General features: G+C 46.0%; 1 protein-coding gene across 11 annotated transcripts in view; it reads right to left on the bottom strand.

Moving 5' to 3' along the window:
* Positions 1–263, bottom strand: part of Nrf1 (nuclear respiratory factor 1) — a 105,474-nt gene extending 105,211 nt beyond the window's left edge. For 6 of the 11 annotated variants that reach the window (NM_001164226.1, NM_010938.4, NM_001164227.1 and 3 more), the window contains exon 1: positions 135–260. The gene's annotated coding sequence lies outside the window, so the exon portion shown is untranslated. Of the gene's footprint in view, positions 1–134 lie in introns of all 11 variants that reach the window. The other 5 variants (XM_011241048.1, XM_011241044.1, XM_006505005.4 and 2 more) reach the window with 2 other exon arrangements.
* Between the last annotated feature and the right edge of the window lie 24,748 nt (positions 264–25,011).

The raw sequence follows: 25,011 nt of genomic DNA, 5'->3' as shown, positions 1-25,011 counted from the left end.
GGCGGGGGCCCAGGCCCCGAGCCGGGGGCGGCAGGGTGCCGGCTGCGGGGCGGGCCGGCCGGCCGGCGGGCGGGCGGCGTGTTGCGGCTGCGCCGGGGCTGAAATAGCTGGAGATTGCGCGGTAGGGCACTCACCTCAGAGCGGCTGCGCTACCGTGGGCCTGCGCCGTGGAGACTGCGACCGCGCCGGCTCCTCGCAGCCTCCTGCCACCAGCGGCAATGGCGAGCGCTGCCGCCTCTGCCGCCGCCGCCGCCGCCGAGGAGGGGGAGGGGAGGGAGGAGGCACGCACGCGACGCACGGCTCGGCTTCCCCGCCCGGAGACCGCCATGATGGCGAGGCCAGCACGGCTCTGCGGCTCCGGGGAGGGGGCTCTCGGCGGCGCTCTCTGAGACCCCCGGCCGCCTCGTCGGCCTCTGGTGCGGCTCGGCAGCGCTGGCCGGGGCCCGGACCAGGAGGGCAACCGGCTGAGCAAGTCGCGGACGCGGCGGCGAAGTGGTTCATGCCGCCCAAGATGGTTGCTAATCCGAAGGAGCCCTCCGCTCGGAGCCGAGCGCGGGGAACTGAGACCTCCGCTCCAAAGCGGCTCCCCCACATTTTACTCGGCGCGCCTTTGCGTAGTCGCCTCGACCCCTCTCTGAAATGCGCTTTGTTTCTCTGTTTCAAAGCCCCAACCAGATCTGTAAACGGGGAACTTTGGTACAAAGCAATATGGTAATTTATTCTCTCGTTCCTTAGACCAACATTTCTAAAGGGCCCCTTTCCGTACTGGATGCTGTTATGGGTGCTCCGAAGTGCACCTGTTAGCAAACCAAGGCTCTATTTAATAAAAATAAAAAAGTAAGTTCTTGCCCTTGCTTTCTCGGCGCTTAGATGAAGCAATAGGGTATCCTAGTATGCCTAACAAGTGAGCAGACAGTGGGAAAATGAAAGGTTGGGGACATGGGGTAGTTTGGGTTGCTTTTGTTATGTCATCAGGAGCCCCCATCAGAACCACCGGGAGTCCCAGCTCCAACTGAAACCTAGAATCTGCATTTTTAACACTTCTGGGAGATTTAATGTGCACTAGATAAATGCCCCACATGGTGTCAGAAAACAGCTTAACAAATAAGCAAACATTTTTTTAATTGGATACCTTTGTCTTATGTAGTTTTTTTTTTTTTTTTTTTTTAGTCCAAGACAGGATTTCTCTGTGTAGACCAGGCTGTCCTGGAACTCACTCTGCAGACCAAGCTGACCTCCAACCCAGAGATCATCTGCCTCTACCTCCCCAGTGCTGGGATTAAAGGCGTGTGCCACCACTGCCCAGCTTAACTGAATGCCTTTTTCCCTTAACGGTTTCTTTTCTCTTCCTTCCTTCCTTACTTCCTTCCTTTCTTTTTTTTTCTTTTTCCTTTTTTTTGGTTTTTAGAGACGGTTTCTCTGTGTAGCCCTGGCTTGGCTGTCCAAGAACTCTGTAGACCAGGCTGGCCTCAAACTCAGAAATCTGCGTGCTTCTGCCTCCCCAGTGCTTGGATCAAAGGCGTGCGCCACCACTGCCTGGCACCCTTAATGTTTTCTAAATCAAACCGATATCACTGTCACTACCCATCCCTGTAGGAATAATGTCTGCTCTTTCCTCTTTGCCTCAATGATTTTTTTTTTTTTTTTTTTTTTTTTTTGAGATAGGGTCTCAACTATGTAGCCCAGGATGGCCTGAAACTCACCATAAAGACCAGACTGGCCTGGCCTCTAACTCAGAGATTTTTATCCTGTCCTTGCCTTCCAAGTTCTGGGATTAAAGACATGGACCCTCTGCCTGGCCATCCAATGACATCTTTAAAGCGTTGTTGCCTCTTTCTGACTTTGGTCCAGGCTGCTTTCGTGTGGAGGTGCTGCACTTAGACTCTGAACTGGCTCCCAGACCCTGGACTTGCTCTCCCCAGCCCCTTCTGCACACTTCAACTTGAATGGACTCTTTTCTTCATTTTTTTAAAAAAAAGCAGATCGTAGCTGGGCGTGGTGGCACACGCCTTTAATCCCAGCACTCGGGAGGCAGAGGCAGGTGGATTTCTGAGTTCGAGGCTAGTCTGGTCTACAGAGTGAGTTCCAGGACAGCCAGGGCTATACAGAGAAACCCTGTCTCAAAAAAAAAAAAAAAAAAAAAAAAAAAAAGCAGATTGTGTTGTGTTATTTCCCTGTTTGGGATGTCTAACGTCTAAAATCCTTGAAGGTGGCTTTGAGAACTTTGATGTCCTCACCCACGGTGCCATCTCTGACTTCATCTGCTGCGTCTCTCTCAGGCTACAGAAGAACTGGGAAGCTGTTGGATCATAGAGATCAAGGAATACTACCCCTCTGCTCAGAACATTTCTCACGGCTGTCTTCTCGCGTGCTAGAACTTTCCATCAGAACAGCTTGTTACTCCTTTAGTCTGGACATGGCTTTCATCCCTCATCCCCCAAGCCTGCTTGCTTTGCCTTTCCTTATCATACAGGACTTACCAGCGACATCTGCATTAGCTCCCTTCTCTGTTTACAATGGCCTCAGTAGCCCAAGCTAACCTCCACCTGAGGTTGACCTGTCCTGGCCTCCCAAGTGGTGGGATACCAGACCTGTGCTGCCATGCTCAGTTAATGTGTGCTGGGGATTGAACCCAGGACCTCATGGGTTTTGCTAGGCAAACAAACAACTGAGCAATATCCCCAGCCCCTACACTCTCCCTCTCATTTCATTCTCCAATGGAGGCCATTACGTAAGTACTACTATGGTCCCTTTTGACAGATGAAGAAGCCAAAACATGCCAATGTTACTTGCCCCAACTCAGATGGAGATGGAACCAGTCCTGATCCTGACCCTACCAGAGCTTTTAGATGGCTATCCACACCCACTCACAAAGCACAAGAGAACCTTAGTGTCAGACAGCATTAACTTCTGTGGAACTTTTGACAGTTTGTACTACAAATATTCTAATACCAAGTTACACAGAATACTTATTGCCAGGGCCAATATGATGGGATGAATGCTGTAAATGACTTTTTCATCACCCTTATATTAGTTCTGTACAGTCTTAAAATTTTTTAAATTCTATTTATTTAATTTATATATATGAATACACTGTAGCCGTCTTCAGACACACCAGAAGAGGGCACCAGATCTCATTATAGATGGTTGTAAGCCACCATGTGGTTGCTAGGAATTGAACTCAGGACCTCTGGAAAAGCAGTCAGTGCTCTTAACCGCTGAGCCATCTCTCCAGGCCCCAGTCTTAAGATTTAATGACATTAAGCAACCCAAACAAATTGAAATTGCTGCCGCCAAGACAAACTGGCTGACATGAGAATGGGGATTCTTGTGTTGGTAGGAGTCCTCTTGATCAGAGGGTTTTGTGCTTTGTTTTGTTTGGTTTTTGCTAAGGTCAAACACACCAAGCCCTTTGTATGCAAGTCTTATGTCAACAGATTCTCAGACCCGCCCTACACAATCATTTCTCCGGGGTCCTTCTGCATATTTCTGAGTTGATTGATTAGGTTATCAATGAAATTCTGGAAGACACCTTACCCACCTGAGATTAGATCTGACTGAGCTCATTAGATGATAAAGTTTGGCATTCTTTTTCTATTCTTGTCTTTTTGTTCCAAGGACAGAAAGAAAAATGGTAGATGAGGAGACCTCAGGATGTTTTACTGGCAAAAGTGCTTATCAAGCAAACATGATGACCTGAGTTCAATCCCTGGACTTGGGCGACACTACGGAAGCAGAGAACCTACTCCCAAAAGTTGTCTTCTGACCTTGTGCCTGCCATGCTATGGACACCTTTACAAGATATAGATAGATAGATAGATAGATAGATAGATAGATAGATAGATAGGTAGATAGATAGGTAGATAGATATAAAGATATATTGGTTTTTCGAGACAGGGTTTCTCTGTATAGCCCTGGCTGTCCTGGAACTCACTGTGTAGACCAGGCTGGCCTCAAACTCAGAAATCCGCCTGCCTCTGCCTCCCAAGTGCTGGAATTAAAAGCGAGTGCCACCACTGCCTGGCTAATTATTTTTATTTAAGACAGATGATCCTAATGGCTTCTTTGAGCATTGAGGCTTAACTTAGTATGACAGATCACTTTTGACAATGTTGAGCAAGGGCTAAGACATTAACAGTGCAACTTTCCTGGGGATCAAACATGAGTTAAGCCACTGAGATCTAAAGGAGACTCATGTCTCTCTATCTCATTTGCCCATCTAGGTAGAGGCAGACTGGGAGCAAATTTTACCACCACCACCCCCCATACCCGTCCCCAAAACAGAATAAGATTCTGTTCAACTTGAGAAACTATGAAGTAAGTTCCATTTTCCTGGGACAGTATAGGTCAGCTTCCTCGTATTATTGAGAGGTGACAAGGGCTATCTTTGACATTCAAACATTCAAAGAGGCAGTCCAGCCAGGTCATGTATCAATGCATCATTACACACACACACACAAAGAATCGACAAATTCTTGGGCTAAACAGGCTTGGACAACTCCAGCATTGAGCAAAGTCTACAGATATTAATCCTGCCAGCCAGTCTGGCGTGACTCTGTCTTGATAAGAAGTAAACGTTAAGACTCTAGTTTGAGGGGGCTGGAAAGATGTCTCAACGATTAAGAGCACTGTCGCACTTCCAGAGGACCGAGGTTCAAATTCCCAGCACCCATATAGTAACTCCAGTCAACTGTCTGTAACTCCAGTTCCAGGGGATCTGACACCTTCACACCGTCATACATACAAGCAAAACACCAATGCACATAAGATTTTTAAAAGATACAGTAAAACTTATCTTTTTTTTTTTTTTAAAAGACTACCACTGGGGCTGGTGAGATGGCTCAGCAGGTAAGAGCACCCGACTGCTCTTCCGATGGTCCTGAGTTCAAATCCCAGCAACCACATGGTGGCTCACAACCATCCGTAACAAGATCTGACTCCCTCTTCTGGTGTGTCTGAAGACAGCTACAGTGTACTTACATATAATAAATAAATAAATCTTAAAAAAAAAAAAAAAAAAGACTACTACTGTGGCATTGATAGGGTAAGGGGATAGACTGATATGACCAGTGTCTAGCCTGTTCTACACTGTAGCTTGGGAGCAGATATGTAGTTAATCACTAAGTTTTATTTTATTTGGTTGTATCATTGTTTCCAGGGCCCTCTCTGAGCAGAGATGACTGGTTAACACAGGACACCAGCATTCCTAGGTGCCCTGTCTTATCTTTTCCATACTGTCTTCACATCAGTCACTGAAAGATGCTCTGACGTCTCCTTAATGGTGGGAATTAGGGCTGAGATGGCTAATAGAAATGGAAAGGAAAGGACCAATGTAAACAGAGGAAAATCCAATACTGATGGGTAACTGAGGAGACAGCTGAAGGGCTAAGAGGACAGAGGACAGAGGCGATTCAAGGTTTTCAGGACAGAATGGTGGATAGATGCAACTGAAAGTGTCCTGACCTTGCCGAAAGGGAAGTCAATTTAGATACAGGATATGTCTGGTTTCCAGCAGATTGAATGGTGGCTGGCAGTGGGGAAGCCTGCTGCTTTAGGATTGCCCTGGCACAGCCAGCAGCCTGGAATAGGATTGGTAAAAGACACAAGAGCCACTGGCTGAGTGCCAGCTGTCAGAAGCCAGGGGTAAAGGGGTGGAAGGAAGAAGTTGAGAGAGGCCGAGAAGTTTCATTTTGGAAGTGGGTTTTGATTGTGGATAGGGTGTTTTCCAGTACTAGCTCCCTAAGACCTAGTTAATAGTTCTGAGGAAGTACTCCCTTTAAAATGAGACCATTCCACCATTCCATGTATTCATGCACCTTTAGGTGTGACTTACCAGCTTCACAGTTTTCCTTTCTGGGAACTGCCCTCATAGAATGTCCCTACTGATCTTGCCTATTTTATAAAGTCTCCCTCTCCCTGGTGCTCACCTGGCCAGAACTGTGTTAACGTGTGTTTTCTTTTTTTTTTTTTTTTTTTTTTTTTTTTAAGATTTATTTATTTATTATATGTAAGTACACTGTAGCTGTCTTCAGTCACTCCAAAAGAGGGCACCAGATCTCGTTAGGATGGTTGTGACCCACCATGTGGTTGCTGGGATTTGAACTCCTGACCTTCGGAAGAGCAGTCGGGTGCTCTTACCCACTGAGCCATCTCACCAGCCCCAACGTGTGTTTTCTATCCCAAGAATTTAGAAGATCTGACTAAGACACAGAGACTAGAAACTGAGAGCCGAGTCTCATTCTTGATGAAGCTGTGGAAATAAAAGGTCATGAACACTACCAAGGTCCCCAGGATTGTCCTCGTCTGTCAATACCTTGAGATCACAGGTGACTGGTCCAAAAATAAGCTCCTGGCTCAAAGTGGACCAAATTAGATCCATTAATGGAGATTTTGAAACTGAAATTGAAAAATCTCACCATAGTCTCCTCTCTCTCTCTCTCCCACCCCCTTCCCTCCTTCCCTCCCTTCTTCCCTTTCTCTGTTTCTGTACTTGAGTTACATCTTAGTCGTTGGTTGTGGGAGGTGCAGTCAGAGGCCATTTTCTACCCAAGTAACTGAGAAACAGGAAGTCATCAGAAGAGTGAGGCAGAAGCACAAAGAGAGGGAGGCTGAGGGAGAGGGAAAGAGGTTTCCTGGTGTGTTGGTTAAGCTTCATTGTCAACTCAACTCAACTGGACTTTAGAGTCAGGGAGACATCTTTCTGTTGGGGCATCTCAGAGAGGTTTACTGGGGAGGACTGGCCCAGCCTGAATGCTAACAGCACCACCCAAGGGCCAGGAACGAGACCAAATAAAAAGGAGAAAACAAGGCAAACACCAGCCCCTTTCTGTCTTCTTCCTGACTGAGGATGCGATGTGACAGGCCTGGCAAGCTGGATGGGGGTGTTTCTTGTCAAGTGTTGGTCATGCAGTCTCACACATTGAGTGGCACTGTCATCCGGCTTGGCTCACAGTTGGGGTCTGGGAGGACCTCATAAGGAAGTCAGCACGCTGAGCTGGACCTGGGAGGAGGAACAGTTGGACTGGGGGGCGATGCTGTACGCCTCAATGTCAAGTAGTAAGGTTCCAGCTCTCAGGCAATCATCCTCCCGGATCATCACACTCCAGTGTGATGTAAGTGTCTGAGGCCAGAAGACACCAAGACTAAGAAAGGGAGAACAGAGCTTCTGGGAATATGTGTGCTGCTTAATCCCTTCCCAGGGGGAAGATGGAAACGGAGTCTATCCCTCCTTCCAAGGTTCCAACAGCAAACTCAAGCACTCGTCCTTTCACCAAGACTTTGGTAAAACATGAGTTTCTTGGGCTTTCCTGCAGAGAATAGGTGAAGGGTAACCTATAAGGGTGTGGGCGTTCTTCCCTTAAAAAGCCAAAGTCAGCGGGGTGTGGTGGCACATGCCTTTAATCCCAGCACTTGGGAGGCAGAGGCAGGCGAATTTCTGAGTTCAAGGCCAGCCTGGTCTACAGAGTGACTTCCAGGACATCCAGGGCTACACAGAGAAACCTTGTCACAAAAAAAAAAAAAAAAAAAAAAAAAAAAAAAAAAAAAAAAAAACCAACAACAACAAAAAGCCAGAAAGTCTTATCCACCAGGGGTGAGGATTTCCCCATAGCCAAAGCTATGTAAATGGAACCCCATACCCCAACTCTTACCTGACCTATCTACTCTAGCCCTTCCCTAAGGCCACATGTAATCGAGACAGTTTTATATAACGGGTGGTAAAAGACTCAACACTAAGATGAGGGTCTGTGACTCTCATCTTCATGAAGGGCTGAGATAATCCTTTTGCAAGGGAGGGCACAGCTGAACTCCCCAAGATGATATTTTCGTGACTTGGAGGACAGTCACACCAAGGCAGTGAGAAAAATGTGTTTCTTCATAGTAGTAGCAGCAGCAGCAGCAGCAGCAGCAGTATTTGGGTTAGCAACGGAGGTTATGAGACAGGCCTTGCTATATGGCTCTGGTTGTCCTGAAACTCACTATGTAGACCAAGCTAGCCTCAGACTCACAGAGATGCACCTGCCTCTGTCTGCTGTGATGCTAGGACTAGAAGTGCCTGCCACTCTGCTTGCAGGAATGATGATTATTAAGCTAGAAATGATGCTATCAGAACCAACCTTAATGAACATCATTAGAAAAACAATATATAATTGATAGAATTTGGCAGTTGATTGAGAGACAAGGACATAGAAAATAATCAGAAATACAGTTAAGCGCTCGCTATACAGCTACAACAAAGGAAAAGAAACTATTCAATTAAACTATGTCAGATATGTGTGTGTGTGTGTGTGAGAGAGAGAGAGAGAGAGAGAGAGAGTGTGAGTGTGTGTGTGTGTGTGTGTGTGTGAAAAATATAAGGGGTACATAAGATTTTGTTTTAGAAAAAGCTCTTCAAGTGTACATAATTTCTGGTGGACAGGCACTTGCATGCAGAGTTTCAGTCCCTTCAATCTGCTTATACAGTACTCTGGGTAAGGTGCTAAGAAGGGCACTAAGGCTGGGCAGTGGTGGCACACACCTTTAATCCCAGCACTTGGGAGGCAGAGGCAGGCAGATTCCTGAGTTCGAGGCCAGCCTGGTCTACAGAGTGAGTTTCAGGACAGCCAAGGCAGCAAAGAGAAACCCTGTCTCAGAAAACCAAAAAAAAAAAAAAAGGTACTAAGGCCAACAACAGCTGGAACGTGCTACTGTAACAAAGGTCAGAGCCTGGGAAGCAGATCTGTGTGTACAGTGTGCAAGCACCTGTACATCTGATTGTTTGTTTCCTTGTTTGTGTTGTTTTTCAAGACAGGGTTTCCCTGTGTAGCCCCAACTGTCCTGGAACTCACTCTGTAGACCAGGCTGGCCTCAAACTCATAGAGTTCTGCTTACCTCTGCCTCCTGAGTGTTAGGATTAAAGGTGTACACCACCAATGCCAGGCTTGTACATCTGATTTTTTTTTAAATGGAAAGGATAATATGTAAATTAACAATCATTCTCATATTTGCAAAAACTGTATACAGTTGTGAACTGCATGATAATGTTCTAGTCAATAAAAAACCCCACATATGCACTGGCAGTCTCACAAGATTATATGGTCTATGGGTACAGAGGTGCACCCTGTAGTGTGAGCACTCCTGCTCAGAGAGGAAGAGTATGGTCATTTTGAGGCCAACCTGGGCTACCTAGCTAGGCTCTGTCTCAGTGTATAACTGAGATATGCTAATAAAAGCATAACCACATCACTGAGAAATGGAGGCAAGGAAATCAAGAGCTCAAGGCCAGCCTCACCTGAGTTCTAGGCCAGCTGGGACTATCAGTCGACTGGGTCTTTTTTTTTTTTTTAAAGATTTATTTATTTATTATATGTAAGTACACTGTAGCTGTCTTCAGATACCCCAGAAGAGGGCATCAGATCTTGTTACAGATGGTTGTGAGCCACCATGTGGTTGCTGGGACTTGAACTCCGGACCTCTGGAAGAGCAGTCGGGTGCTCTAACCCACTGAGCCATCTCACCAGCCCCCAGTCGACTGGGTCTTAAAGAAAGAAATAGTCAAGTTCAAGTGTTCGAAGGAGAATCGATGAGTTTAAAGCCATCCTGGTCTACACAGCCAGTCCCAGCCCAGTCAAAGCTACAATGAGATCCTGTCTCAAAAAAAGAAAAAAAAAGAAAGAAAGAAAGAAAGAAAAGGAAAGGAAAGGAAAGGAAAGGAAAGGAAAGGGGAAAGGGGAAAGGGAAAGGGAAAGGGAAAGGGAAAGGAAAGGAAAGGAAAGAAAAAAAGTTGTTTTTTTTTTTTTCCTCTTCCCTTTCCCCCTCTTGCTCTGGCCCCTGAGATGGAGAGCAGGGATAGGGTTTTTGTTTGTTTGTTTGTTTCTCATTACAGATGGTTGTAAGCCACCATGTGGTTGCTGGGATTTGAATTCATGACCTCACCTCCAGAAGAGCACTCAGCGCTCTTAACCACTGAGCCATCTCACCAGCCCGGGATGAGGGGGGAGTTTATATAGCTTATTGATGCTGTGCCATGGTGGTTGATGGTACAAATGTCTATCATGTTTCCACAATTATGAAATCACCTAATGATGGGTTTCTTAGAGTATGTCTATCATTACAAGATGTATATGACTGTATGCTCCTAAAGACATGTACACAAAATGGTAGCAATGATGGCCTGCTAAGATAGAAAATTGGTATCTGGAGGTCATTAGTGGGAGAGGGACTTTTTAAAATTTATTTATTTATTTATTTATTTATTTATTACATGTAAGTGCACTGTAGCTGTCTTCAGACACTCCAGAAGAGGGCATCAGATCTTATTACAGATGATTGTGAGCCATCATGTGGTTGCTGGGATTTGAACTCAGGACCTTTGGAAGAGCAGCCAGTGCTCTTAACCTCTGAGCCATTTCACCAGCCCCCAGGAGAGGGTCTTTCAGAGTTTATCATTTGAATATTTGGACCTCTGAAGCATTTGATATATCATCTAGCAAAAAACAATTCCTGAAATTTACCTACACAAAACTAATACCCAATCCTAAAGATGTCAATAAGCCATCAGTAGGCAGCAACAGCTTTTAGCAGAAATAAAGAACTCAAGGAGAGAGGTTTCTTTGAGAAAAAGAACAATGTATTGGACAGGGCCTGAGAATGCCAGCCAGCTTCCTATAGGTGAAGGCTAGCATGCAGTGTGGGATTTAGAGACACTCTTGAAGGCTGTAGGCCAGAACTCTTTCTACAATGGTGGAAACAGATGTCAGAATTCATGGTATATGAGAGTGGAAGCAGCTACAGTAGACTGTAGGGAGCAGCGGAAGCCCTGAACCGGTAAAGTTCGGAGTAAATGACATAGCAAGGCCAGTTGGGCACTCCAAGACCAGTTGACCTATGGGAAACTGGCAAAGCAGGCACCCACATAAACTAGGCTCAAGAGGAACGGCAAAGCTTCCCTCAGGAGTCAGAATGTGAGTGTTTATGAACTGTTCATCAGTGTATGCAAAGAGAGCAATTGTAGCTTCCTCCTCCAGGATTTCTAAAGCTGCAGACTGATACCCATAGAGACCTCCTACACACTAGCTAGTCCTCCCTCGGCACTGTACCAGTGTGCTCCAGAACCCTACGTGACCCCAGCTGCACTGTACACATGTCTGTGTGTCTGCCCTTCATTCATTCTCTAGCTGCCCCTACCCAGGACTCTAGGACCCAAGCTGTGAGGGTCAAGGTGATTCCTTCAGGAATGGTATTATTAAATTAATAATGGAGTTATGATAGAGAAAGCTTGTGGTCATCGTAGACCAGTAGTCCACAGATTTCTCAGGAGCCACAGTGAAGGCTAGAGCAGGCTTTGCATAAGGAAAGCAGCGCGGACCGGAAGAGGGTGGACCATCCATGCTAGGAGCCCAATCTAGATTAGGATCCACTTTTTACACAGCCCACAAACATCTGGGTGGCCAGTGAAGTGTTAGTTTGGAGGTCCTGCTGAGCCCAAGGCCTCACTCATGCTAGCTCTAGCACTGAGCTACACTTCCAGCCTACCAGTAAACAGTCTTGTGGGCTTTGTTTGTTTGGGGTTGGTTTTATTTTTATTTTATTTGTTATTTTATGTGTTATTTTATTTTATTTTACTTTATTTTGAGACAGGGTCTCTCACTCAGTTCTGACCATCCTGGAAATCACTATGGAGAGTAGACCAGGCTAAGTTCAAATTCAAAGACACCAACCTGCATGCATCAATTTTTAAAAAAAGATTTGTTTCATGCTGGGCGTGGTGGTGCACGCCTTTAATCCCAGCACTTGGGAGGCAGAGGAAGGCAGATTTCTGAGTTCGAGGTCAGCCTGGTCTACAAAGTGAGTTCCAGGACAGCCAGGACTATACAGAGAAACCCTGTCTCGAAAAACCAAAAAAAAAAAAAAAAGATTTATTTATTTCATTTATATGAGTATACTGTATACTGTCTTCAGACACACCAGAAGAGGGCATCAGATCCCATCACATATGGTTGTGAGCCACCCACCATGTGGTTGCTGGGAATTGAACTAAGGACCTCTGGAAGTGCAGTCAGTGCTCTTAATTGCTGAGCCGTCTCTCCAGCCCCGTATAATTTTTTTTTTACTTTCATTTTTTAGTTTAGACTGGTCTCAGACTTTGAACCCCCCCCCCCCCCAACCACCACCACCTCATCCAAGTCTTAGGATCTGAAGAGATGGGATTTCATGCCTGTGCCACTATGCCTGGTTCCGCTTGTCTGGGACTGAAGTTTTTCAATAGTCAAAGTCGGAAAGTTTGTGTTTGTCAATCTGTTGGCACAAGCCTTCAGTCCAGCATTCAGCAGGCAGAAGCAGGTGGATCTCTCTAAATTCAAAACCTGCCTTGTTTACATAGAGTGCTCCAGACTAGCCAAGGCTGCATCTGAGACCCTGCCTCAAAAAATAAACAACAAAACTCCCAATGTTGTCCTGTGACCTCACATGCATGCCATGGCATATGAATACCATCCCTATTGAACACACACACACACACACACACACACATATACACCAATAAAAAAAACTTTTCTCTAAAACTTCCTTTAAATTGTGGTGAAAAGCCACATATTAGGGCTCTCGAGTTAGTGCTCTTGCCCATGAGTGGTTTCCACCACGGAAAATTATTTCTCTACTAGAGGTCAGAAGTCAAAAGCAAGGTGCTATCAAGCTTGGTTTCTTCTGAGCCATTATTGTTGGGCAGAGACACAGCCCTCCCATTGTGTGTGAGCATACACTATCTCTCTCAGTCTCTCTTTGCACACTCCCCACCCCCCTTTTTAAAGATAGGTTTTCATGTATCCTCAGACTGGCGTCCAGCGACAGACAGCCAAGAATGACCTTGAACTTTTGATCATCCTGACTCCACTTCCTGAGTGCTGGACTTACAGGCCTGTCCCAACACCTGTGGTTTTATGCTATATTGGGGACCCAACTCAGGGCTTCAAGCACTCTACCAAATGAACTTCCTCCTCTGAGTCTATATTTCCTCTTCTTATCAAGAGTATGATCCACTGTAATGACTGTGAAAGCCAACGGGAAAAGCTCACACTGGTCAAAGCTGGAACAACTCGGGCAGCCCAATATATGAGGTAGTACTAGATTATTATGCAAAATATATTCCTGATAGAATGTGATTGAAAGAATGGGGATAAAGATACTCTTCAAAAGGAAAACCAGTTTACAGAGTACCCCAGCCATGAGACTAAGGTCCGTGGCAACAGCGAGATTGATATTTTTATATGATATAAATGATCCTTTTTTCTTCTCCCCAGGACAGGGTTTCTCTGTGAAGCCTTAACTGTCCTGAACTCACTCTGGAAACCACAGGGGATCTGCTCCTGGACTTGGACTCTTTTTGTGCCCTTAAACTTCTCAAATCTTGCCGGGCGAAGTGGCGCACGCCTTTAATCCCAGCACTCGGGAGGCAGAGGCAGGCAGATTTCTGAGTTCGAAGCCAGCCTGGTCTACAGAGTGAGTTCCAGGACAGCCAGAGCAACACAGGGAAACCCTGTCTCGGAAAAAAAAAAAAGAAGAAGAAGAAGAAGAAGTGTTTAAAAAAAAAAAAGAAAGAAAGAAAGAAAAAGAAAAGACAGGCATAATGGCAGACAACTTTAATCCCAGCATTCAGGAGGCAGCAGCAGGCAGATCTGTGAACTCAAGGCTACTTAGAGAGTTCCAGGACAGACAGGACTACATAGAGAGACTGTCTCAACAAACAAACAAACAAACAAAAACAAAACAAAAGACAAACAAACAAAAAAACTGGCATCCAGGCATGAAGCACACATGGTAGCAATCTGGGAGGCAAAGGCTAGACTATCTCTGTGAGTTCAAGGCCAACTTGACTTATAAGAGAGTTCTAAGCAAATCAGGGCTACATAGTGATACCCTGTCTCCAAAAGAAAAGTGTTCCCCCCCCCCCTTGGGCTAAACCTTGTGGCCTAGGCCAGTAATTCCAGCTACTCAAAAGGCTGAGGTAAGATTAGAAGTTCAAGGCCAGAACTGGAGAGATGGCTCAGTGGTTAAGAGCAGTGGCTGCTCTTCCAGAGGACTCTGGTTCAATTCCCAGCACCCACATGGCAGCTTACACTGTAACTCTAGTTCCAGAGGACCCCAGACCCTCACATAGTCAAATATTCAGCAACACACCTATACACATAAAAAATAAATAAATCATTAAAAAAAAAGAAGTTAAAGTCCTGTCTGGACTATAACATGAGTTCAAGGCCAGCCTAGGCATTTAGTGACACCCCATCTCAGATAAAAAGTAAAACTGGGCATGGTGGTATATCCCTAAAAGCCTGGCCTTCAGGATCATGAGTTCAAGGCCAACCTCTGGTATTAAATCTGAGGCCAGCCTGGGCATATGAGATCCTGTATCCCAAAACCAAAAGAGAAAGTGACAAAAGAGAGGGAATGCTGTGGTGACTGACTCTCTTGTAGGCTTACTGCCTGGAAAGATGAGGCAGGAGACTGATACAAATTCAAGTACCAAGCCCGTCAGGGATACACAGTAAGCCCCTGTCTCACCAAACAAGCATGGTTCCTAGCCAACCTTATTTCCCTTATTTTGTGTGCATCTTTGGTACCCAGGATCACCTCGAAGGAGATCTGACTTGACAGCATTTTTTCACTCACACCCTCACAGGCTGAGGATGCAATTCTGGGGAAGAGGGTTGGCCCAGTGCCTGAGAGACTTAGAGTTTGGTCCCTAAAACGGAGGAAAAAATGTTAAAATAAATAATCTCACATTTAAAACTTTTATTTTTTTGAGTCAGGGTCTTGATATGTTTTTTGTTTGTTTGGTTTTCAAGACAGGGTTTCTCTGTATAGCCCTGGCTGTCCTGGAACTCACTTTGTAGACCAGGCTGGCCTCGAAACTCAGAAATCTGCCTGCCTCTGCCTCCCGAGGGCTGGGATTAAAGGTGTGCACCACCACGCCCGGCTGGGTCTTGATATGTACCTAGCCTGGCTTTAAAGAAATGATTCTCCTGCCTCGGAACTCCTGAGTGCTGGGAATACAAGTTGTAACATCATAGTCATCAATGTTTGAATTTCTAAAAAACAAAACAAAATAAAGAGTGTTACACAGTATCATCACATCCTAAAAATAAGAATAGGTGGCTTAAGAGGTGGCCCCATGATTGAGAGTTTTACTTCTTTTTCACAGGACCTGAACTCAGGTCCCAGCACCTACATGGCAGCTCACAATTGCTGCCTAGATCCTAGAACTCCCGTTCTAGAATCCAGTGTTCTCTAATGACACTTCTGCATACATGTGGTACACATGCACACACTCAAACACGCACACACACGCGCGCGCGCGCACACACACACACACACACACACACGTGAATAAATAAATATTTCTAAAAAATAAAAAGCCTGGTGTGATGTGACAGCTATTCTTGGTTGTCAACTTGACGATATCCAGAATGAGGACACTCCAGGAGTGGAGGGCATACCTGTGAGAGATTTCCTGCTTGGTCTGAAGTGGGTAAATTCTCGTTTAGATGAGATCTTTAAGGTAGGAAGACACATACCTCTGGCCTGGATCTTGAAGTGGGAAGACATACACCTTTGATCTGGACCTTAAGGTCGGAAAACACAGGCTTTTCATTTTGAGGTGAAAAGACACACATCTTTAATGCAGATCTGGAGGCTGGAAGACACTGGAAGCCTACATACGGACATGGAAAAAGAAGCTTCTGCTCCTTGCCTGCTCGCCCTTGCCTGGATACACAGCCATTCCCTCACTGCATTGGCGCCTACTGCTTCAGGATTCCAGCACGCACCGAAGACCAGCTGAGACATCCAGCCCTGGAGGACTGAACAATTACTGGATTCTTGGACTTTACACTCACAGCTAGCTACTGGTGGACTAGCTGGACTGCAGTCTGTAAGTCATTCCAATAAATTAACACATATGTGTGTGTGTGTGTGTGTGTGTGTGTGTATCTATCTATATCTATAGATATATAGATATAGATAGATATAGATATAGATGAATTCATTCCATATGTTCTGTGACTCTAGAGAAACCTGACTAATAAATGTGGTTATACACACCCTGAGAGGCAGAGGCAGGCAGATCTCTATGAGGCCAACCTGGTCTACATAGTACATTCTAGTCTAGTCAGGCTACATAGTAAGACCCTGCCTCTTTCTTTCTTTCTTTCTTTCTTTCTTTCTTTCTTTCTTTCTTTCTTTCTTTCTTTCTTTTTTATTTCTTTTTTTGTTTTTTTTTCTTTTCTTTTTATTTATTTTTTTTTTCATTTTTTAAGACCCTGCCTCAAACAAACAAACAAACAAACAATGTTAAAATAGGGCTGGAGAGATATTTCAGTAGTTAAGAACACTAGCTGCTATTCCAAAGGACCCACATTTGATTCCCAGCACCCACATGGTAGCTTGTTATCATTTGCAACTCCAGTTCTAGGGAATTTGGTACTTTCTGGCCTCCAACAGCACCAGACACACAAGAGGTGTATGTACACGCGCGTGCGCACACACACACACACACACACACACACATACACACACACACACACACACAACACACACACACACACACACACAGAGCAAATATCAAGGGGCTGCAAAGATGGCTCAATGCTTAAGAGCACCCTTTTCTGTCCTCCCAGGTACCAGGGTACATACATGGTATAGAGACATACACAGACAAAACACTTATACATGGGCTGGTGAGATGGCTCAGTGGGTAAGAGCACCCGACTGCTCTTCCGAAGGTCCTGAGTTCAAATCCCAGCAACCACGTGGTGGCTCACAACCATCCATAACGAGATCTGACTCCCCTCTTCTGGAGTGTCTGAAGACAGCTACAGTGTACTTACATATAATAAATAAATAAATAAATAAATAAATAAATCTTTAAAAAAAAAACCACTCATACACATTGTGATTGATGGTTGATATATGCTTGGCTCAGGGAGTGGCACTATTAGGAGGTGTGGCCTTGTTGGAGTAGGTGTGTCACTGTGGGTGTGGGGTATAAGAACCTCATCCTAGCTGCCAGGAAGTGAGTATTCTGCTAGCAGCCTTCAGATGAAGATGTAGAACTCTCAGCTCCTCCTGCACCATGCCTGCCTGGATGCTGCCATGCTCCCGCCTTGATGATAATGAGCTGAACAGCTGAACCTGGAAGCTGCCCCAATTAATGTCCTTGTAAGAGTTGTTTTGGCCATGATGTCTATTCATAGCAGTAAAACCCTAAGACACACATAAAAACATATAATAAAGAACAAACACCAAGCATCCATTTACCCCTTATTATTGCTTATTTTTTTTCCTCATTGATGCATTTCTGATGCAGACTAAGTCTATGTATTTTGATGGGCCGGGTTTCCTTTCAAATCTCTCATCTCTTTTCATGTAGTTTCCTCTATCTTGTATTTCCATCTGTTTGTTTGTTTATTTGTTTGTTTTGAGACCGGGTTTCTCTGTATAGCCCTGGCTGTCCTGGAACTCACTTTGTAGACTAGGCTGTCCTCGAACTCAGAAATCCTCTTGCCTCTGCCTCCTGAGTGCTGGGATTAAAGGCGTGCGCCACCATGCCCGGCTATCTTGTATTTCCGTAAAATTCTTTTTGTCACTGGAGAAACTGAAAAGTGGCACTGGAGAGTGTCACATAATTGGGATTTTTCTGATTGCATCTCTTTTAGGTCTACACACTTGATTTGATTTTTGTTCAAATATCTGGGTGGAGCACGATTACTCCTTTGGTGCTGTGTGCCTTCCTTAGTGGGAATATAACACCAAGCTATCTCTCTTTGATGTTCCTCGATAGCTTCATTACCACTTCATAGAGGGCTTGTGAGATGGCTCCACAGGTAAAGGTGTTTGCCACCAAACCTGAGGACAAGATCCTCAGAACCCACAAGCTAGAATCTGTGTCCCTGCAGGCTGTTCTTTGACTGTACACATGCACTATGGCCTAACTATGACCACGGGTACACAGTAAACTATATAAAAAGCCAAACACGGGCCTGTTGTTGCAAGCCTTTCATCCCAGCCCTGGCAGTATCTCTGTGAGGCCAGCCTGGTCTACAGTATCTCTGTGAGGCCAACCTGGTCTACAGAGCTAGTTCTGCTACACAAAGAAACCTTGTCTCAAAAAAAGAAAAGAAAAAAGAAAAAAAGAAAAACACCTAACTTAAACAAACAAACAAACAAAAACACAAAACAAAACAAAAGAATAAAGGGACACATAGCCCTTACTTTGCTTTGAAGGTACAGTGATCTCAATTCTTGGTCTCCCGGTTCAAGTAGGATAGACCTCACCCCTAACTAGTAGTTTTGTAGTTTTGAGACCGGGTGCCTAAGCAAAAATCCTGGCCAGAGTCACCCTTCACCTCCTGAATGAACTCACCATAGAGATGAGTTTCATTAATGGACGGCATGCATAGGCTTTTCCTAGAGAGCAGAAAGGAGTCCCGTCCACCTCTGTATCTCTGGCTTCTTCCTTTTTGGATTCAATCAATGGTGGATCAAAATACGCAGAAAAAATAAAATGTGCATCTGTACTGAACATATGTACTTTTCTGGCTCATTATTGTCCAAAATGCACAGTCTGACTACTCTCTACAGCATTTGCCTTGTATTAGGGATTGTACATGGTAATTTTCTGTCGTAATAAAATATTATAACCAAGGCAACTTACAGAAGGAAAGGTTTCTTTGGGCTTCTGGTTCTAGAGAGCCAACAGCTCATCCCTAGAGCTGGAGAGATGGCTTAGCAGGTCAGAGCACACAGAGGACCTGGATTTAGCTCCCAACACCTACTTGTTGACTCTCAACTCTCTGTAACTCCAGGTTCAGGCCCTTTGAGGCCTTATTCTTGCCTCCTAAGGCACTGCATGCACACAGTGCAGTTACACACATGCAGGCAAAACACAGAATAAAACTAATACATTTTTTTTAAAAGAAGAGACTCCATCAACATCACGGTGGGGGAAGCATGGCAGCAGGCAGGCCTGGTGACTGGATCTGAGAGCTGAGACCAGAGAGTTCACACCTCAAGCTACAACCTGGAGGCAGAGAAAGCATAGTGGGGGTCGCCAGAGGCTTTGACCGCTCAGAGCCCACCTCCACATTTCATTCAAACTACCACAATAAGTAATCTAGAGATGATTCGAAGTGTATGGGAGGATATGGCAGGTCTTAGAACCACTTTGAACCATTTTCTAAAAGGGATTTGAGAGCCTCTTGTAGAGTTTAGGATTCATGGGGGATCCTGGAACAAGGAAGGAAGAGTTGTACTGCTTTCATGTTATTGTTATCTGGGAAACAACTTAGTAGGCACCTACTGTGGGCCTAGCTATGGTAAAACAATTCCTAGCTCCGACTCTGGCTTTTACCTACAGCTATCGTCATTAAAGTACAGCCAAGAAAGTAATGGTCCCACAAGGAAGGTGCTAAATCTTACCGAGTTCTTTTGAGGATGTAGAACTGTGTGACTCTTTCTGGGAGACTAGAACAATTGTCTGTTCTGCCAGAGACTAGCTGAATAAAGCAATGAGATTACGGATTCACAAGGGTGTGGCTGACAGTTTACTTGGAGCAGGAAGGATGACTCAAAGGCAGCTGTACCTCCAAAATGCCCACCCCCTGCGTGAGTGACAGCTCACAACCTGTAGGTAGTCCCACAGTAGGCTCTTCTCCCAAGCAATTGTTACCGCTTATACAACTTTGGGTGTGGGTGGGTGTGTTGGGGGTGGATGTTTCAGTAGCTTTCTAAGACTTGTAAATTGTGTTTGCTTCCTGAGTCTTATAAATTTCCTTTCTCCCCGCTCCAGGAGGGACTGATTCACTCCAGAGGAAACCACTACTCAACAACAGACTGAAAATGTACAAAGCTGGAGTAGGCAACAGTATGCTTGTTAGCTCCATAGCAACCAGAGAACCCCTTGTCAGTTCACAAAGGTCTCTGCTACAAAAGAATAAACCAGGGGCTGGAGAGATGGCTCAGCTGTTAAGTGCACTGACTGCTCTTCCAGAGGTCCTGAGTTCAAATCCTAGCAACTGCATGGTGGCTCACAACCACCTGTAATGAGATCTGATGCTCTCTTCTGGTGTGTCTGAAGACAGCTACAGTGTACTTATGTATAATTAATAAATCTTAAAAAAACAAAAATATAAGAGTGAACCAGCATGTGAGGTTCACAAGGACGGGACACTGGGTCTGAAGTCATTTCTCCTCGCTGACATTCACAGCATCTTTTCCATTGAGCCGCTGAATGTACTGCCAGAAAAAGTCCCGTCCCCCCCCAATGATGATAAGGATGCAAAAATCGAAACCAAACCAAACCAAAAACCCTGCGCACATTACCCCTGGCAAGGGCAAGCTGCCTTAAATTGCTTAGATTTTGATGCTAGCTCACAGCAGTTTTCACCAAGCAGGTTAACAGAAGAGAGGATACAGTTTCCATCAGAGGAGCAAGTGGGAATCCAAGGGAATGGTATAGGACAGCTCTACTGGACATTTCCCAGCTCCATCCCAACCACCACGTGGACGTTCCTGGGATGGCTCTAATGTCAGATTCTGTATCATTCAGTTTATCTTGATCTTTCTCTTCTCTCTCCCCACGTCCCCATCCTTAGTTTCTTTCTTCCTTCCTTCCTTTCTCTCTCTCTCTCTCTCTCTCTCTCTCTCTCTCTCTCTCTCTCTCTTTCTTTCTTTTTCGAGACAGGGTTTCTCTGTATAGCCCTGGCTGTCCTGGAACTCACTTTGTAGACCAGGCTGGCCTCGAACTCAGAAATCCACCTGCCTCTGCCTCCCGAGTGCTGGGATTAAAGGCATGCACCACCCCCGGCCTTAGTTTCTTTCTTGACAGTCTCATATATTCTAGGCTATAAACTCATTACCAGGCAAGACTCCCGTGGCCCTCTGACCCCATCTCCTGCGTGATGGGATTATAGGGATGTGCCTGCCCTCAGCTCCTTAGTTATCATGAATTTTTACTTTAGAAAAAACAGTCAGAACCTGTGTGTAGCCGTGGGTGTCTGTAATCCCAGCACTTGGAAAACTGAGGAAAAAAAGATTGTTTGGAGGTCAAGGTCAGCCTGGGCTACAACCCTACTACACCCCGCCCCGTGTTCCAACCCTACAACAGCATAAAAGTAGGCATGGTGGCAATGCTTGAAATTCCAGAGGGGGAGGCAAAGTAATCAAAAGATCAAAGTCATTGTCAGTCAAGTAACTACTGAGAGGAAGGCGGGCCTGGGCTCGGGGAAAGTTGCTATGAAGCGGGTGGGGCTTAGAGGCGAGGAGGAAGGAGAAAGGATTCCTTCACTGCACTCAGATTCTAGCTCCACTCAGACAAACTTGTTTCCAGGCTGGAGTACTTCCTGTCCGGCTCCAGGCCCCACCCTATGGCCTCGGGCTCCATTTCCTCTTAAGTCACGCACCCGCTGGTTTTAGTTTTAGTGTTTTCCCCCTTTCAGAAATGTGTCTGATAGTTACAACTGTGTCCGTCCATCTGTTTCTTGGCAGAAAAACTTTGGGGGTCCCTTAGGCTTCTTCCCATTTACCCTATCTCTCAGTTCAAGCTGTTAGTGTTCCTGCTGTAATAAAATTCTGGGGTTGAGGTTGGGTGTGGTGATGTATGGCTTTAAACCCAGCACTCAGATCTCTGCGAGTTCAAGGCTAGTCTGGACTACACTGAGAGCTCCAGGACAGCCAGAGCTTTGTAGGGAGACCCTGTCTCAAAAAGCAAAGCAAAATAACACGTGTACACACGCACGCACACACACACACACACACACACACACACACAAAACCCTCAGGTGGAAAGACAGCTTAGCAGTTGTTCCTATAGAGGATCCGGGGTCAGTCAATTCCTAGCACACACATGGTGGCTCACTTCTACCTGTACTTCTAGTTCTAGGGGGATCTGACTCTCTCCACTGGCCACTAAGGGCAGCAGACATGTACGTGGTATATATATATATATATATATATATATATATATATATATATATATATATATATATATATGTAGAGAGAGAGAGAGAGAGAGAGAGAGAGAGAGAAAGAGAGAGAGTCAGACAGACAGACAGACAGTCATATCTAGAAAATAAAAGGGTCTGAAGAGATAGTTCAGCAGTTGAGAGCACTTGCTATTCTTGCAGAAGAACTGAATTCAGCTCCTAGCGACTACATTTAGCAGTTCTAAACTGCCCTTAACACCAGCTCCACGGGATTTCAACACCTTCTTCTGGCCTCTGAGGTCACCAGCACATCAATGGCATACATTCACACAGATGCAGGAAACAGACACATTTAAAAAAAAAAGAAAGAAAGAAAAAGAAAAAAAAAAAAGAAAAGCCAGGCGTGGTGGCGCACGCCTTTAATCCCAGCACTCGGGAGGCAGAGGCAGGCAGACTGAGTTTGAGGCCAGCCTGGTCTACAAAGTGAGTTCCAGGACAGCCAGGGCTATACAGAGAAACCCTGTCTCGAAAAACCAAAAGAATAAAATAAAAAAATAAAATAAAATAGGGGCTGGAGAGATGGCTCAGCGGTTAAGAGCACTGACTGCTTTTCCAGAGGTCCTGATTTCAATTCCCAGCAACCACATGGTGGCTCACAACCATCTGTAATGAGATCTGATACCCTCTTCTGGCGTGTTGGAAGACAGCTACAGTGTACTCATATGCATACAATAAATAAATCTTTTAAAAAATAATAAAGTAAAAATAAAATTCTTACCAGGTATAGTGGTGCATGCCACTGGAGAGGCAGAGGCAGAGGCAGAGGCAGAGGCAGAGGCAGAGGAGGGAGAGGCAGAGGCAGAGGCAGAGGCAGAGGCAGAGGCAGAGGCAGAGGAGGCAGGCAGAGGCAGAGGCAGAGGCAGAGGAGGCAGGCAGAGGCAGAGGCAGAGGCAGAGGCAGAGGCAGAGGAGGCAGGCAGAGGCAGAGGCAGAGGCAGAGGCAGAGGCAGAGGCAGAGGAGGCAAGCAGAGGCAGAGGCAGAGGCAGAGGCAGAGGCAGAGGAGGCAGGCAGAGGCAGAGGCAGAGGGCAGAGGCAGAGGCAGAGGCAGAGGCAGAGGGCAGAGGCAGAGGAGGCAGGCAGAGGCAGAGGCAGAGGCAGAGGAGGCAGGCAGAGGCAGAGGCAGAGGCAGAGGCAGAGGCAGAGGAGGCAGGCAGAGGCAGAGGCAGAGGCAGAGGCAGAGGCAGAGGCAGAGGAGGCAAGCAGAGGGCAGAGGCAGAGGCAGAGGCAGAGGCAGAGGAGGCAGGCAGAGGCAGAGGCAGAGGGCAGAGGCAGAGGCAGAGGAGGCAGGCAGAGGCAGAGGCAGAGGGCAGAGGCAGAGGCAGAGGGCAGAGGCAGAGGCAGAGGCAGAGGGCAGAGGGCAGAGGGCAGAGGCAGAGGCAGAGGGCAGAGGCAGAGGCAGAGGGCAGAGGCAGAGGGCAGAGGCAGAGGGCAGAGGCAGAGGGCAGAGGCAGAGGCAGAGGCAGAGGCAGAGGGCAGAGGCAGAGGCAGAGGCAGAGGGCAGAGGCAGAGGGCAGAGGCAGAGGCAGAGGCAGAGGCAGAGGGGCAGAGGGCAGAGGGCAGGAGGGCAGAGGGCAGAGGGCAGAGGGCAGAGGGCAGAGGGCAGAGGGCAGAGGGCAGAGGGCAGAGGGCAGAGGGCAGAGGGCAGAGGGCAGAGGGCAGAGGCAGAGGCAGAGGCAGAGGCAGAGGCAGAGGCAGAGGCAGAGGCAGAGGCAGAAAGGCAGGTGGATTACTGTGAGTTCAAGCAAGGCCAGCCTGGTGAACAGAGTGAGTTCCAGGAAAACAGAGAAACCCTGTTTTGAAAACCACACAATTTTTTTTATCTTTATGAGAATCAGGAATATTTATCATTAATTTAAAAAATGATTTATTTACACACACACATTCCCAGCTCGCACGTGTGAATGCAGATGTCCTTGAATCCGGAAAGGGTTGTAGGAGGCTGGAGCTACAGGAATTTATGAGCTGCCTGGTGTGAGTGCTGGGAACTGTACTTTACTCCTCTACAAGAGCAGTATGTATATGCTCTGCGCTCTCTCTCTCTCTCTCTCTCTGTGTGTGTGTGTGTGTGTGTAGACACACGGGCTAGATCTCCTGGAACTGGAGCTACAGGTAGTTGTGAGCCACTTAACTTAGGCACCAGGAACCAAACTCATGCCTTCTGGAAGAGCAGTAAGTGCTTTTAACTGCAGAGCCATCTTTCCAGCCCTGGGAATTTGGATATTTGTTTTGTTTGTTTTCCTATTTACACTAGACATTCTCTCTATTTGTGTGTGTGTGTATATGTCTGCACACACATGCATGTACATGCCACATTGCATGTGTAAAGATCAGAAGTCAGCCTTGGGGTCAGTTCTCACCTTGATTGAAACAGAGTTGAAGTGGAAGCATCTAGTTTCTTTGGAAAGTTAGTTATGTCAAATGATGGTTTGCTGGGACACTCAGGTGAGAGGATGTTTTGCTGGAGGAGACACAGGTGAAAGGATGTTTGGATAGAGCAAACACGTGAAAGGACCCTTGATGAAGGAGGATAACTATGACCCCACAGATGGTGGGAGACGAGTACTGAACATTGATTTGGTTTGCTCCGCCTCACTGTTCTTCCTCTAAAACCACGCGCGTATTGGGTCACCTTACCTTATTAAAAGTAGGTTGCAAAAAATTTATGCCTACACGGAATCTTTTTGTTGTACACACCAGGCTAGTTGCCCCACAAGCTCCTAAGGGACTCTTCTGTCTCTGTCCCTCCATTTTGCCTTAGGGGTACTGGGATTACAGATGTGTGCTATGTGGGTTTTGTTTTTTGATCTCAGGTTTCAGGTTCACACAACTCCCCAGTCCCCTGGGATTTATTTATTTTTTATTTTAAAGATTTATTTATTATTATACATAAGTACACTGTAGCTGTCTGTCTTCAGTCACAACAGAAGAGGGCGGCCAATCTCATTACAGATGGTTGTGAGCTACCATGTGGTTGCTGGAATTGGAACTCAGGACCTCCAGA

The sequence above is a fragment of the Mus musculus genome, chromosome 6, assembly GCF_000001635.26.
Source record: "Mus musculus strain C57BL/6J chromosome 6, GRCm38.p6 C57BL/6J".
NCBI classification, from domain to species: domain Eukaryota; kingdom Metazoa; phylum Chordata; class Mammalia; order Rodentia; family Muridae; genus Mus; species Mus musculus.
Note: the sequence above shows the minus strand (reverse complement) of the source record. Positions and strands in the feature narration are given on the sequence as shown.